The following is a 13,021-nucleotide window of genomic DNA, read 5'->3' on the forward strand; positions in this document are numbered from 1 at the left end:
ACACCAGAGATAATTAAGTTTGCAACCCTTAGCATAAAGGGAAGGCCATCGGGGTCCATCCACATATGCTGCCCTCCCAGGCTGGTTCCTTCTGAGGGCTATCAGGAAAGGAACTGGTCCAGCCTCTCTCCTGGGTCTGCAGATGGCTGTCTTCTCCCTGTGTCTCTTTATGAGACTTTCCTGTCAATTCTCTGTCTCTCTGTCCAAATGTTCCCTTTTTATAAGGACATCAGTCATATTGGATTAGGGCCCATCCTAATATGCTTGTTCTAACTTGAGTACTTCTGTAAAGGACCATATGTCCGAACAAGGTCACACCTAGAGGACTGGGGAATAGGACTCTAACATATTTTTTTTGGAGGGGAAACACGTTAACCTATAACAGGTGGCTTTAGGAATCGACTTTATTTGTCCAAATGAGTTATAGTTATCTCGCTTTCTCCTCCGTGACATCGAACTCTGCTGACACCCTATGGTCAGGGATGACTTGTATATCACCGCTCTCACAGCAGACATCATTAACTGATCATCGAACTTTTGCATGGAGCCTGGCTGTGACCTCACAATCCTTCTAAACACAGCGCTCCTGGTTACCTACTACAAATCTGTTTATTGTGTCTGACCTGTACCTTGCTCTGTTATGTGTTGCTTCTGTCTTGCTTGGTTCAATTCTGTTTCCTCTGCTTAGGAATGCTCTTAAAGCCCAGTTCAGGTGCCTACTTTCTCCTTCTGTATAGCCTTCCCTGATTATCCAAGCAAAGAATATCTCTCCTTCCACATGCACCAATGCACTGGTTCTGAAATTTTCCCTGTAGGAAGGGTCCTCACTAGAAGAAAGAGACTTGGAGATGGGTTTGCATAACTTTGCCCAGGAGTCAGAAAAGCCCAATTATTTACATCAAAGTAAGGGGGAAGGGCTGGTGGAAATGGGAAGGAGGACCAACCCCCTGCCCCCAGCCCCTTACGCTCAGTCCTTAGTACTCACCCCACTTGTCTCATTCATTGTATCCTGCAAATTACCTGTGCAGAGAATGAGAAATTTATGTCATCCTGAAAAGGACCAATCAGCCCGCTTTCCCTTTGAAGGAGGGTTTTGGCCTATTCCTGGAGTGGTTTGAGGGGGAGGGTGGACCTTCCCCAGATACATATAAATTACCCTCTCCTTCAGAGAGTGGAGACCTAGCAGTTGTGGTTTTCCTAAGACAAGGCCTTCCTGCTCTTAAGAAATGGGAAATTCAGTTTTTGGCTTTTCTAATAATTTGAGCTCTGGGTTCTAGTATCACATGGAGATTTTTTCTGATTGGTTACTTACGGGAGGGAGGGGAGGTAAACCAGGAGGGAGGAGCTGATCCCCTCTAAGCCATTCTCCAAAAGTAGAGCCTGGATGAGTTCAACAGCAGCCTCCCCAAAGATATTCTGAACCTAAGAAGTGGTCTTATCTGGAATAAGGATTTTTGCAGATGTGGTTAAGACTAGGGCCTCAAGGTAATGTTACACCTGGATTAGGGCCCTAAAAGCCAATGACGAGTATCCTGATAAGACAGAAAAGGAGGCACACAGGCCAGGCGCAATGGCTCACACCTGTAATCCCAGCATTTTGGCGGATGAGGCAGGTGGATCACCTGAGGTCAGGAGTTCAAGACTTGCCTGGCCAACATGGTGAAACCCCATCTCTACTAAAATTACAAAAATTAGCTGGACATGGTGGTGGGTGCCTGTCATCCCAGCTACTTGGGAGGGGGAGGCAGGAGAATCACTTGAACCCAGGAGGCGAAGGTTGCAGTGAGCTGAGATCGTGCCATTGCACTCCAGCCTGGGCAACAAGGACGAAACTCCATCTCAAAGTAAATAAATAAATAAAAATTAAAGAAAAGAAAAGGAGACACACAGGAGAGAAACCGATGTGAAATGGAGACAAAGATGGGAGCGCTGAGTCTGCCAGCCACGGGACGCCCAGGGCTGCCAGCAGGCATCAGAAGCCAGAGAAACAGGAACCGTTAGCACTTAGGGAACCTGTCCGAGTCACGTAGCATCAAAGTGTGTTACTGGCAGCAAATCCATATGGATCTGTAGCAGCCTCATTTCTTGCCTCCTCTGAAGAAAGAATTCAACTGAGGGGCATAAGGCAGAGTGAGAGACCAAGGCAAATTTTAGAGCAGGAGTGAAAGTTTATTAAAAAGTTTTAGGGCAGGAATGAAAGGAAGTAAAGTACACTTGGAAGAGGGTCAAGCGGGTGGGTAGAGAGTCAAGTGTGTGATTTGACCTTTGACTTAGGGTTTCATACTTCCGGGGTCTTGTGTCCCTTCTCCCCTGATTCTTCCACTGGGGTGGGCTGTCCGCGCGTGCAGTGACCTGACAGCACTTGGCAGGGGCCGCATGTGTGTGTGTTTACTGAAGTTGTGCGCATGCTTAGTTGAGGCGTGTTCCTAGAAGGTCATATACCAGGTAAACTCTGCCATTTTGCGTCTGAGTGCTCATGCTTGAGCCAACTCGCCCACTCCTGAGATCTTATTGGGAAGCCGCTGATCACCAGTTTCAGGTGTTTCTGTCTATTGGGAGACAGCCTTTCCCTGGTGCCGGCTGTCACCAATTATTATTTTAGAGAGACAGCTTAGTAACCATCTGACCATCACCTGATGGTCGCCTGACACTCCTGGTGGGGGTGACCCTCTCCTGCTCTGCTCGTATCTGACTAACTACCGACTGTGACAACAGATTTTCCCGCCAAGCCTCAGAAGGAGTGTGGTCTTGCCAATGCCTTGATTTCAGGTTTCTGGCCTCCAGAAATGTAAGAGAATACATTTCTGTTGTTTTAAGCCACTAAGTTTGTGGCCATTTGTTACAGCAACCCAAGGAAACTAACACACTGGGTCACCATTTTTATTGACCTCACAGTAGTGAACACACTGATTAAAAGACTCGGGGTGAGACAGAACTGTGAGGTCCACAGCAGGGGTTCAAAAACGATGGTGTGTTTTTGTGCCCTTCACAGCTTCTCAAGCCCCATGCGCTGTATTCTCCAGGTATCCTCCAGGTTTGCTGTCTGCCCTGTCAGATCCTGAGAGGGCAAAGGAAGATAGCTTTTGGAGGAGGGAGAGGGAGTGGGGCAGAGTGGGCACTGGCGGGAAGGAGAAGAATGGGGGTTTGGGGAAAAAGGAAGGAGGAGGGCTACGTGCAGAAGCTCATGCCTGTAATACCAGCACTTTGTGAGGCCGAGGCAGGAGGATCACTTGAGGCCAGGAGTTCTGAAGCCTGGGCAACATAGTGAGACCTCCATCTCTAAATAAAATAAAATAAAAAATTAACTGCACATGGTGGTGCACACCTGTAGTCCCAGCTACTTGGGACGCTGAGGCAGCAGGATCGCTTGAGTCCAGGGAGGCAATGAGCTGTGACTGTGTTACTACACTCCAGCCTGGGCAACAGAGTGAGATGCTGTCTCTAAAAATAAAAAGAAAGGAAAAAAAAAGGGTGACAGGAGCTGTGAAGTCTGAGACCCCCCAAAATGAGGCTGTTGTTCAGGTCAGGGTTGGTGGTTGTGAGGGGTACTGCAGGGTGCCCCAAGACCAGTTGGGTCTGAGTCCTTGCCCATCTGATTCCAAATAGCTCCTTTGTGCCCATTGCAGACCCTGAAATTCTACTATTAAATCCCCTTGGAAGACCTGGGGTGGAGGTGAGTTCTATAGCAATTACAACTCAGTGTTGTCTTCCTTTTTAAATCACATCTGCAATGCAGGTTGGCTACATCCAATTCCGGCATTTTAAAGCCTGAGTGACAAAGACACATGTGAAGCAATCTGAATACATAAGCCTGGATTTCTATGACATTTTCTCCTAACATTTATACTTGTCTTGTTCATCTCTATTTCCATGACAATATTTTTTTGTCTACTGCTTTCATTAGGGAACACAAGATTTTAAAAGCAAATTACCATTATGGAATCTTTTACAAACATTCAAATTAGTTTTAAAAATGTTCATATTTCATTGGTTGAATATTATTTAATTAATGCTATAGAAACTCCAAAGAACTAAAAATAGAACTAGCATTTGACCCAACAAATACTACCTGTGGATATCTACCCAACGGAAAAGAAATCATTTTATCAAAATGATATCTGCACTTGTATGTTTATTGTAGCACTATTCACAATAGCATAGTTATAGAGTCAACCTAGGCACCCATCAACGGTGGATTGGATTTTAAAAATGTGGTACATATACACCTTCGAATACTTTACAACCATTGAAAATGAATTCATGTCTTTTGCAGCAACATGGATGCAGCTGGAGGTTATTGTCCTAAGTGAATTAATGAAGAAACAAAAAATCAAATACTACATGTTCTCACTTATAAGTGGGAGCTCAAAAATGGGTATACATGGACATAAAGAAGGGAACTATAGATACTGGGGTCTCCAAAAGTGGAGAGAGAGGGAAGAGGGCAAGGGTTGAAAAACTGCCTATTGGATACTATGTTCATTGTTTCAGTGATGGGTTCAATAGAAGCCTGAACCCCAGAATTATGCAATATGCTCTGTAACAAACCTGCACATGTACCCCTGAATATAAAATTTTTAAAAAAGCCACAGAAACTCAGTAAGAAACGCTGGCATCACATGGGTCTGGGAACATATACAATTGATATTGGTCAACTTCCAACTCAAATGGTGGGTGGGGACAGAAGTGAGTTTGTGACTAGACCAGAGCTTTTCAACCTTTGATTTGAATGATGAGAGTGTATCTGGGGAGTTGGGGAGGGGGTTTTATATATATAGGAACACATCTGGGGAAAATATCATGGGAACAATTGGGGGGTCTGATTGAAAATGCAGATTTGGAGTCATCTGGCCTGAGGTGGGGTGTGCAAGGCTGCATTGATGAAGCCCCCCAGGCTGTGCTGGTCCTGCTGGTCTGGAGACCACACTTTGAGGAAAGAGGGGGAAGAGCAACTTCTCAGCCATAGTGGTCAGTACGCTCCGGGTGGGGAGGGAGAACGAGTCAGTTCGCAGTGGCCGTTAGGAGGACTCCTGCGCTGAGCCCACTTCTGCTTTCCCATCCATTCCCCATTCATTGCTTTCAGTCTTGGTCTTGGAACCATATGCAGGATAAATCACTAAATCACATAAGCTTCATGAGAATAGGGTCAGCTTAGAGCCTTGCAGGTAGCTAGAATGCCTTAAAAGTTGTATTTTTTCAGGTTTATTAAGGTGTAATTCACATACAGTAAAAATCGCTTTTTAAATGTGTACAGTTCAATGAGTTTTAACAATATATATAGGCATGTAACAGCCACAATTGAGAGATAAAACATCTCCTGCAAGCAAGAAAAGTTCCTCTTGTCCCTTTTTTGTTCAGTCCCCTTTCTTCACCCACAGTTCTTGGCAACCACTGATTTGATTTCTGTTCTTACAGTCTTGCCTTTTCCTGAACATCATATTCATGAAATCATACAAATTGGGTCTGGCTTCTTTTACTTACCATAATGTTTTTGAGATTTATTCATATTGTTGCGTAGATCAGTAGTTCATTCTTTTTGCTAAGCAGTATTTCATCATATCCATTTATTAATGGGTTTGGGGGTTATTTCTACTGTAAGCTAATATAAATAATGCTGTCATGAACATTTGACCACAGAACTTTGTGTGGACACAGGTTTTCATTCCTCCTGGTAAAAGCCTGGAAGTGGAACCACTGGGCCATGAGGTCAGGGTATGCATCACTTTACCAAAGACTGGCAAAATGGTTTCCAAGAGAGTTCCAGTTGCTTCACATTCTTACCACAGCTAATATTGTCAGTCTTTTTCATTTTAGCTATTTTAGTATGTGTGTTATAATATCTCACTGTGGTTTTCATTTACATTTCTTTAATGACTAACAGTGTTGAGCATCTTTTCATGGGTTTATTTGCCATTCCTACATCTTTCTTGGTGTAGTATCTGTTCATATTTTTGCCTAATTTTTAAATCAAATTCTTTGTCTTTTTGCATGGTAAAGAGTTCTATATATTATTCTAGATACAAGCCCTTTCTTTATCCAGACTTTCTCATTATATTTTAAAATGTTGCCCCTCAAGAGCCTTTTAAGACATTTTTTCCTAATGTTTCCCTCCATCCACTATGAAATTTAATATAACAGACATACCACATATCTATTTATATACCATGATCCTTTGCAGGCACACATATCATTATGATATCTAAAATTTTTAGCCCCCAAGAACAAATTTTTGCCCCCTCAATGGTATTGCCTCCATTGAGAATGCATACAATTATCAGATATGTGTTTTGCAAACATTTGCTCTCAATTTGTGACTTGTTTTTTCATTTTTCTTAATATCTTTTGGAGAGCACAGTTTTACATTTTTATGAGGTCCAATTTATCAACTTTTTTATGACTTACGCTTGTTGTTTTCTATCCAGGAATTATTGGTCAAAACCCAGGTCATGTATATTTTCTCCTAGAAGTTTTAAATCTTTAGTTCTTACATTTAGTTACTTACATTTAGGTAACCATTTCAAGTTACTTTCTGTATATGCTGCAACAAAAGGGTTAAGGTTCCATTTCTTTTGAAATGGATGCCCCATTTTCTAGCACTATTATTGAAAATACAATATTTCCCCATTCAATTGCCTTGGTACTTTGTCAAAAATAAATTGATCATGGAGGTGTGGTTCTATTTCTGGACTCTTCATTCCATTCCATTGATCTATATGACTTTCATTATGCAAACACTACACCATCTCATCTGCAATTAGATAGCATGAATCCTCTAGCTTTGCTGTTCTTTTTTGAAATTGTTTTGGCTATTCTAGGTCATTCATTGTTTTATGTAAATTTAGAATCAGCTTGACAATGTCCACAAAAAGCTAGCTAGAATTTGGACTGGGATTACATTGGATGTACAGAAATATTTGGGGAGTGTATTAGTCAAGGTTTTCCAGAGAAACAGAACCCATAGGATGTGTGTGTGTGTGTGTGTATAACATATATCTTTATATTTATTATAAGGAATTGGCTCACATGATTATGGAGGCTGGAAATTGCAAATTTGAAGTGTGGTCTGGCAGGCTGAGACCCAAGAGGGCTGTTGGTGCAGATGAAGTCTGGAGGCAGTCTGCTGCAGAATTCCTTCTTGCTAGGGTAGGTCGAACTTTTTGTTCTATTAGGGCTCCAACTGATTGAATGAGATCCACCCCCATGAAGAAATGCAATCCACTTAACAAACTCTACCCATTTAAATGTTAATCTCATCCAAAAACATCCTCCAAGTTGACACCTAGAATTAATTATCACAGGGAGGATTGACATTTTAACAATACTGAGTTTTTTTTATCCATGAACCTGGTTTATCTGCATTTATTTTGGTCTTTTATAAAATTTTTTTCAGCAATGTTTTATAGTTTTCAGCATATAAACCCCACATACATATCATTAGGTTTATCCATAATTATTTCATGCTTTTTGAAGCAACTGTAATTTTTTAAAATTTAAATATTCAATTGTTCATTTCTAGTATGCAGAAATGTCATTGATTTTTGCATAGTGATCTTGCAACTTGTGATCATGCTAAACTCACATAGATTTCTTTAAATGTATATGATCATATTGATTATAAATAAAGACAGTTTTATTTCTTCTTTTTGAATACACTTATTTTTTATTTCTTTTGTTTTCCTTATTGCACTGACTAGAACCTTTAGTACGATGTTGAACAGAAGTGGTGAAAATGGGAATTTTTTTCTTTAGTTTTTGACTTTTTAAAATACTAACCAGGTCCTCACCAGACAGATAATGAGAATTTTTTGAATCTCTATTAGTAGATCTTTTGAGATGATCATTTCATTTTCTTCCCAGCCTATTGATGTGGCGAATTTACACATTTTTGGATGTTAATCCAACCTTTCATTTCTGGGGTAAACCCCACTTAGTCATGATGTAGTATCCTTTCTATATATTGCTGAGTTTTATTTGCTATGTTTTAATAAACATTTTTGAGTCTATGTTCATGCGTGACGTTGTCTGTAGTTTTCTTGTGGTATCTTTGTCTGGTTTTGATATCAGGGCAATATTGACCTCAAAATGAGTTGAAAAGTATTACCTTCTCTTCTACTTTATAGAAAAGTAGTGTTTCTTCATTGAAAGTTTGGTAGATTTCACCAGTGAGACCATCTGAGCTTGAAGTTTTGTTTGTGAGAAGGTTTTAAACAATGAATCAAATTTCTTTAAAAGTTATATGAAAAGCTATTTCTTGTCAGATAAACACTGGTAGTTTGTCTCTTTTAAGGCTTTTTTCCATTTCATCTAAATTGTCAAATTTGTTGGCAAAGTCATCCTTAGTATTACCTCTTTAACATTTTAATTTCCATAGGGTCTATCATTGTGTACCTGCTTTCTTTCCTAATATTGGCAATTTGTGTTTTCTCTCTTCTTTCTTGATCACTCTGTCTAAAGGTTTGTTGATTTTATTGATCTTTTCAAAGAACCAGGTTTTTGCTTTATTGATTTTTCCTATTTTCCTATGTTTTATCTTATTGATTTCTGTCCTAATTTTTATTTGCTTTCTTCCATTTTGGTTTAATTTGCTCTCTCTCTTTCTTTCTTCCTTTCCTTTCCTTTCCTTTCCTTTCCTTTCCTTTCCTTTCCTTTCCTTTCCTTTCCTTTCCTTTCCTTTCCTTTCCTTTCCTTTCTTTTCCTTTCCTTTCCTTTCCTTTCCTTTCCTTTCCTTTCCTTTCCTTTCCTTTCCTTTCCTTTCCTTTCCTTTCCTTTCCTTTCCTTTCCTTTCCTTTCCTTTCCTTCCTTTCTTTCTTTCCTTCTCTTTCTTTTCTCTCTCTCTCTTTCTTTCTCTCTCTCTCTCTCTCTCTCTCTCTTTCTTTCCTTCCTTCTTTCTTTCTCTCCTCTTTCTTTTCTTCTTCTTCTTTTTTTTTTGGACAGAGTTTTGCTCTGTCACCCAGACTGGAGCACAGTCGTGCGGTATCAGCTCACTGCAACCTCTACTTCCTGTGTTCAAGTGATTTTCCTGCCTCAGCCTCCCAATAGCTGGGATTACAGGTGCATGTCACCATACCTGGCTAATTTTTGTAGTTTTAGTAGAAACAGGTTTCACCATATTGGCCAGGCTGGTCTCAAACTCCTGACCTCGTGATCCACCTGCCTCAACCTCCCAAAGTGTTGAGACTACAGGCGTGAACCACATTTTTCTAGTTTCCTAAGGTGGAAGCTGAAGTTATTAATTCGAGATCTTACTTCTTTTCTAATGCCAGTACCAGGGGGTCTATGGAGTCACATGGTCCAAGCTACAGGACTTGTAGCACAACCTAGACCTGCTGCAGAGCCCTTTCTTGCTTTGAGCCTCACTTAAGACTGGCATCTTTCCTCACAAGTCATTGAATGGGCAAGAGCAGTATTCCCAAGTGTGGGAGTATGCATCCTTCAATTCAGACTGGTCTACCAAGCACTGGGGTTTTTTCCTTAGTGGTAAGAGTTGCACAGAACAATAACTTTACTTTATTTTGGAGGGGATTGATATTGTTTGGATGCATGTGCCCACCCAAATCTCACGTCAAATTAGAAATTAGAGATTTCTAATGTTGGAGGTGGGGCCTGGTGGATCATGGGAGCATATTTCTCATGAATGGTTTAGCACCATCCCCTTGGTGCTGTCCTGGTGACAGTGAGTGAATTCTCCCGAGATATGATTGTTTAAAAGTCTGTGGCACCTTCTCTCTCTCTCTTCCTCCCTGCTCTGGCCATGTGATATGCCTGCTCCCCCTTCTCCTGCCATGATTATAAGCTTCCTGAGGCCTCCCCAGAAGCAGATGCTAGCACCATGCTTCCTGTAGAGCCTGCAGAACCATGAGCCAATTATACCTCTTTTCTTTGTAAATTACCCAGGCTTAGCTATTTCTTTGCAGCAATGCAAGAATCACATAATACAGAGATGCTCCACTGCTGCAGACCACTGGACCCTAGAAACTTTGCTGATATATACCTGGCATTTCTTACTTCCCATCCTTTGGACAGCATGTATCTTACCCAGGCATCCTGATGACTTGTCTCTTCTTGCTCATCTGATCCAATTAACATATCACTGATACAGAGAAGTAATTTCAGGTTCTTTGTGAAGTGTCCAGATGGCCTAGGTCACATTATGGACTACATTATGGCAGAAATCAGAACTACCATAGTCCAGGGCAGGATTATCAATGTATGCTATTATCCATTGGATATAGATGCAAACAGTTTCTGATCCTCATTTGTGATGGGCACGTATAGGGGGTTAAATGATGCACCTCCCCCCACCCCACCAAAGAAAAGATATGCCCACCTGGAACCTAGAACTGTGGACTTATTTGGAATGAAGGTCTTGGCAGATATAATTAAATAAAGGGTCTCAAGATAAGATCATCTTGGATTAGGGTAGGCCCTAAATCCAATGATAAATTTCCTTATAAGAGAAGAGAGAGGAATACATACAGGAGAGGACAGAGATTGGAGTGATGTGTCTACAAGCCAAGAAATGCCAAGGACAGTTGGCAGCCACCAGGAGAGGAAGGACTCTTCCCTAGAGCCTCCAGAGGCAGCCTGCTGACCCCTTGACTTCAGACTGCTGGCCTCTAGAACTGTAAGAGAATAAATTTCTGTTGTTTTAAGTCATTAACTTTGTGGTAATTTGTTATGGCAGCCCCAGGAAACAAACATAGTATTGGAAAGAACACGTTTGGCAGATCAGAAATAAATAGCCACATAGCCAAGGTTGTGTTACTCTGCTGTAGTAAACAGACCTCCTTTGGCATAGGAACTGCAATTCAGCTACCACTTGGTTGATCCTTTCGTCCATCATCTGCAGTGAGAGCTCTGGCATCTCAGCTTCATTTAATGAGGGCCAATGTGAGCTTTTTCCAAGATTCTAAGAGCCATCCCAGCTATGTATTAGACCCATCCTTGGAAGCCTCGCCAGGGTGTTAAATTCCATGTCAAAGGAGAGCGCTCCCTTGTCAACAAATGTTCCCTTATTCAGTGATAAATTCTGTCCACCTTGACCCAGCATCCCCAGGATCCACTCCTGGGCATGCCCTCCCAGTCCTGCCAGGGCATGTCCACTAGTACCTGCAGAATCTTTTACTTAGAAACTTTCCCATTTCCCATTCCTAGGCAGGCCTCACACAGTTGACTCATGCTGAGACTTGGCCCTACAAATTAGCCTGGTGGCTGGGAGAGGAGGTGACAGCAGATACTGAGGAGGCTCAGTGCTGCTTTATAATAATCCTCATTTGAGACTTCTTGGATAGTCTCCTAACAGGGGGGATGGGCGACTTCTGCAGACCCAGAAGACCCAAAGTTCTCAAGTGCAGGTATTCAAATGTTCTTACTCCAAGTTCCAGATTCCTGCACCTTCTCCGTCAGAGGCCTGACTTTGGTGTAGAAAACTTGCTTAGGCTGAGAATCAGAATTTAAATTTCCCAAAAGTTGCCACTCTCATCCTTAAGTCCTTTCCTCATATCCCTAAGGCCAGGGCCTGGGAGTCAGCTGACTGCCTCCAGCTGTGGGAGATGAGAGTTCCTATAATGCTGCCAAGGGACTCTCAGACCCTCATGTTTTGCTTCACATTGTGATTCACATTGTGATTGATGGCCCTGAGTCTGTCTTTTCCTCTTCTTAAGGCAAGATTGGCATTCACTGGTGGGCACCCAATTCTACAGTCTTTATAAGAACTCTTTTTTTCCACACCTCTCAAACTTCAAAGCTCTTGCACAGGGCAGTGAACCTCTTCCACCTGTGCCCCACGCCCTGGGTGTGGTAGAATCTTAGCAACAATCACTGCCTGCCATTTACCACTGTACATTAAGCACCGGTGATGGGGCTGTGATTTCTAGCCATCTAGGAACTTCAGAATCCTACCCTTCTCATCTATTTCCTAGGATCACTCCTGGTACCAAATATATTAGCTTGGATTCCCTAGAAGCAGAGCTTGAGAAAAGGATTCAAGGAGCACATGATTAATCAGGAGAATTCTTTTCAGGAAAATCCTCTATGGGAGGGAATTAGGCACAATAAGACAAGGGAGAGAGCAGAGCAAGGAAGCAAACCTTAAGCAAAGCCCAGTCTTGGTCTGAGCCATGGTGATAAGAGCCCTGAGCTCTAAATCACACTGATCAGCCAGTCATTAGCTGTGGGCTGCCCTTGCTGTGTGTTGGGGTCCAACTTCCAGGTCATAGTCCCTCTCATGGGCTGAAGGCAATTCTCCAGGGAAGGGTGCAGCTGGTGCAAACTCACTGGAGTCCGGAAAGGCAATCTGGGAGCGGAAAAACAGCATCCTACAGACCCCATGTAATTCATAGCCTCCATAATTCACAAGTTCTTTCTCCATGAGGTGGTAAGTGGCAATTTTGTATTCTTGGAATGCCACATACCTATAATGATAGTAATTTTTTTTCAGTAATGTTTCTGACATTTTTACAGAGCATGCACTTTGGCCTTCTTCAAAATAACTTTATCCTTTCCCTTCTCTGGCCCAGAGTTATTGATTTTTAGGTGGTTATTTTATTTTATTCTTATTTTTTTTTGAGATGGAGTCTCTCTCTGTTACCCAGGCTAGAGTGCAGTGGTGCAATCTTGGCTCACTGCAACCTCCACTTCTTGGGTTCAAGCGATTCTTCTGCCTCAGCCTCCCGAATAGCTGGGATGACAGGCATGTGCCACCACACCCAGCTAATTTTTTGTACTTTTAGCAGAGACAGGGTTTTACTGTGTTAGCTAGGATGGTCTCCATCTGCTGACCTTGTGATCCACCCACCTCAGCATTCCAAAGTCCTGGGATTATAGGTGTGAGCCACTATGCCTGGGCTATTTTATTCTTTTTTTTTTTTTTTTTTTTTTTTAGCACAAACTCTAGCACAACCACCACCCTTTAATCAATGCTTGGATAATGTTCCTACAAGATTACAAAATATTTTGAATCACAAGATCGGTTAATGTTAAAGATAATATGCACTAGTCACTACAGGTACTGTTGGAAGTT

Source organism: Macaca nemestrina, chromosome 18 (assembly GCF_043159975.1).
Source record: "Macaca nemestrina isolate mMacNem1 chromosome 18, mMacNem.hap1, whole genome shotgun sequence".
NCBI classification, from domain to species: domain Eukaryota; kingdom Metazoa; phylum Chordata; class Mammalia; order Primates; family Cercopithecidae; genus Macaca; species Macaca nemestrina.